This window comes from Chroicocephalus ridibundus, chromosome 7 (genome assembly GCF_963924245.1).
Source record: "Chroicocephalus ridibundus chromosome 7, bChrRid1.1, whole genome shotgun sequence".
Classification (NCBI taxonomy): Eukaryota; Metazoa; Chordata; class Aves; order Charadriiformes; family Laridae; genus Chroicocephalus; species Chroicocephalus ridibundus.
The window spans coordinates 36,901,516-36,905,667 of NC_086290.1; positions in this window are offsets into that span (position 1 = coordinate 36,901,516).

Sequence of the window (4,152 nt, forward strand, 5' to 3'; positions counted from 1 at the left end):
CTGGGGCTGGCCAGCAGCACCCCAGGAGGTGGCAGTGGTCTCCTGGTGGCAGCGATGACCGGCTCTGTGCTTCAGGACACGAAGCTCACGCTGGGCCCCAGTCCAAAGGCGGGGGTCTCAGGCCCCTTGGCAGAGGTAGCACTGGCTTTATACCCTGCTGCTGACCTGTGGTGAAGTCTTCCTATGGATTTAGGCCACAGTTTTATTGTCAGGTAGGTTTCTAACATATTTCCAGTTAGGCATTGGCCAGCCAAGGAATTTATTGCAACTCTACCAAAGCCAACAAAAACACCACACTGGTAATATTAGTAAAGAAAAATGCTATTACAAATGTAGCTGCTGGGTCACAGTGAGTCCATTGCACTGCTGTTACCAGGTCCCGGGGGGGCTGTGCAGGAGAGCCGGGGGCTAGACAGGCATGGAAAAACACGTGCCACATCTCTCTGTGACTGGCAAACCCCACGCCCTCCTCCCTAGCCCTGAGCTGTGGGGCAGGGAGTGGGCAACCGCCCCTACACACCTCCACAAACAGCATCCGGCTGTTCATGGGAAGGGATCGCTGCCTACAGCTGTTGCGACCATTCGACAACAGCGTGCAATGTCACACTTGTTACTTGCAAGCAGTCCATCATGAGCGTGAATTGAAAAAAATACATATTTTACTAATTACTGCCTTCGGGGTCCAGAGAAGGCATTTAGCTGACAAGTGCTGTGCGTGGGGTTTGTACGAGAAGCGTTTGCTGCATCATTTCACCTAAAGCACTAAGGGGAACCACGCCGCCCTTAGAGACCAAAGGGAGAGTTTCTGGGGCTGGGGTGCAAATGTTGGGGGGGTGATGGGATGGCACAAACCCTCCCCACAGCAGCAGTTCCCAGGGCAGGCAACCTCAGCTATTGGCATTGGCTCCCATTCTTTTCCCCACACCTGCGATTTTTAAGGGGTGAGTTCACCAGGCAGCAGTAAGCCCCTTGGGAGCTAAGCACGTGTGTGCAAGTGTTTGCAGGAGCAGGTTTTAGGAGCTTGACCCAAAGCCTATTAAAGCTGGAGGCACTATATCCTTTCATCTCGAGGAGCTTTGACTCGGCACCCGCTGACACGGGTAGATTTTGGTCCGTTGTTTTTATGACTGTTTTAGTTCTCTGGGTGGGTCGGGGAGCAAATCAAATAAAATCATAGCCCTGAGAAATAAAACGAGACAGAGTACTGGAAAGGTATGGTTGCCTTGCATTAACACAGTAGTATTATTACAACAATGATTTTTAAACTATATGCAAGCAGTTTTTAAATAAGACTTTCATAACTAAATTATGACTATTTTTGCAGTGGTTTACAAGCACTGTGGTCTTTTTTATTCTAGCCAGGTTTCTAATGCAAGGCTCCACTTTTAACCTCAGCTTTTGAGCGAGTGCAGTTCCCGTTGAGTCTCAACAGACGTGGGGCATGGGCTGCCTTCCTCTGCATGGCACAGGCTGCGAGTACATCAGCAGCACCCAGTTTCATCACTTCATTACAGCCCAACAGCTAATAACGGTACAGTACTTGCGCACCACTCACCTGCCCGTGCCAGGACCCGACAACAAACCGTTTAGCCTGAGCAGCAGCGCTTCAGTGTAAAGCCGGGGGGGACAGGGAGTTCAGGAGAGGGAGATATGTGCGATGAGAATTTCGAACCGGTATTTATTTCTGGGTGCCAAAATATACTTAATATTTTATTAGCTGTGGAGCATGCGAGACAGCTTATTATGTTTGGCTCAAGCAAAGCAGTCAGTCTTTTTAAATGCAGAGCATCCATCTGAAATGACTACCACCAGGCAGAGACCAGGCAGTCTATGAAATATTTAGCTTGTAAAGCATTTCAACGCGAAGGGCTGGGGCCAGACACAGGTGCTGTGATGTTGAAAACCCCAGTGCCCAAATCTGAGGTACCCCGTCACCCAGCGAGCGGGGCCGGGGGTCCCCAGGGTACCAAGCAGCCGGGGTGCAGGAGCCCCTGCTGCACACAGACTGGTTTGGGAAGGCACCGTCACCAAAGCCTTTCCTGGGACTCCGCTTCCCACATCGTGCTGCCTCGTACACCCGTCTCCCCAGTTTGAGTGGCTGAAAGCACTTTCCTATAGGGCTAGGGAAAGCACTCTCCCTCTGGAAGAAATAGTTTGGAACCAAGTTCGACGTTTTTGTTGTCATAAGATCTGATATTTATTATTAGCTATTTATTTATTAGCTATTTTTATTAGTTATTTACTTATTAGTTTGCTACATCTTCCTATAAAATAATCCGAATTCTCTAAACGCTTGGCATGCCCTGCTCTGTGTGCCCTTATTCACCCCGGCGGGCGACAACCGCTTGGATGTCCCCAGAGTGATACAAGCATTTTCCGATAATAAGGTAAGTGCAGCATAAACACATTTGCAATGGGAGGAAAATGGCGCAAACTGAACCATGGAAGTTGCGGAATGGTGCTGCTGTTGGCATTGCTGGAACGGTAGCTGGATGCCGGACTACATGATAGGTATAGCTGCGTTGAAGTTTCAGAGGAACTTGGGTAAGAAATTGCTAACCTACTTTTGGTGCAAAATTTGTCGCTTACCAACCTCTGTACCAGATGGCAAACTTTTAACGAGTTTGTCCAAGGGTGGCATTCAAAAAAGGGCTACAAAACTCCACGGAGGACTACTGGATCAGTCCAAATCCAACCGCCAGCTCAGTCCCTGGTCATCGGTTGCTGGCTGGACCACTTCATACTTTCTCCGTTTCCCAATTCATGTTATTTTTTTTAACATACATGCGTACACTTGTATTAGGGAGGGCTTTATTGAGGCACGTATTTCTAATTCAGTTGAAGATTCAAAGAAGGGAAGCTAGGACATGTGTCCTCTGCCCCAGTAGCTCCCCCCAGCGTGCCCACAGTCACGTGGTGACTCTACAAAAATCTATTTATATGTGCAGTAATCCACTAACTCTGTGGGTTGGAAAATGTTACGCAGTCTGAAAAGCATCAATATAGAGTATGAAGAGCTAAAAAACCCCAAAGTTTTCCCATCAACTAAAATCTCCTAACAATCCAAAAGCCTTAAAGTTTTACCCGACGTGCTCTGACCGCCTTGCAATAAGGTACTTTGGTAGAGTTTCAAACTCAAAACCATGAGGTAAAGTAGGTCTTCTTCACTGCAACCACCACCTTTATAGGCTAAATAATTGCTTTTTAAATAAATGCTCTTCTTAAAAAACTTTATGATGGGAAAGCTGTTCCTTTCCTCAGCTACGGATTTTTCCTCTCTTCTTTACCTAATTCTTGTCCATTATGCATTGCTCTTGTATTCTGCGCACAACTGAGATTTACCAAAGCCTTTTCTTAGAGCTCCTGTTTTCTTAAAATATTTCCTTTGTGTCTGCAACCGCGTTGATTAAAAGTAAAGAAAGACAAGTGTGATTAGAGTATGCCCAAGCATAGGCCACAGAAGTCACTCAGGGCTGCCCTAGTTTTCAACTCTGTTACTACAAAAGTACATGACAGTGGTGATTGCACATTTGCTCCAAACCTTAGGGCACAACATTGATTTCTAGACTACAATTATTTTTGGAACAGCTCATCCTCCTGCTCTCAAAAAAGGGTTTGATAGTTTCTAACTTTAAGTTCAGAATATAAATGTAAAACCTGATTCCACTTTCTTGTATGAAGATATACTGAATATTTAAAATACGATGTTTAACCCATTGCTATTGATTTTTTTTTTTGTTAATTGAATGTCCATATACTGCTATAGCTCAAAGGAGAAAACCAACATGAACCATCAGTATATTCCCTGAACTTTGCACGCATTAAGGAATCCCCAGCACTACGTGAGAATAGCTGGCTATTATCGTCAGTCTCCATCACGATTGCAATGAGATATTTGGAGGAAGACCTGTTGGGGTTTTTTTCCAAAAAAAATGGGTGAGATACCCCGTTTAGCAGCAGAACTTGAAGCCCGTGGGCTCAGTTCCGCTCCTGTACTTACACTTCAGCGTGTGCTGCTGTATTTCAGCGGATGGGGGCTGTGTTGCAATAATTCATTGCATCCAGTCAGTGACATCTGTGTGAAAACATTTGGAACTATTTAAACCACCTTATTTGCCAACTTTTCTGTGAAGACATATTATTATTTACTTA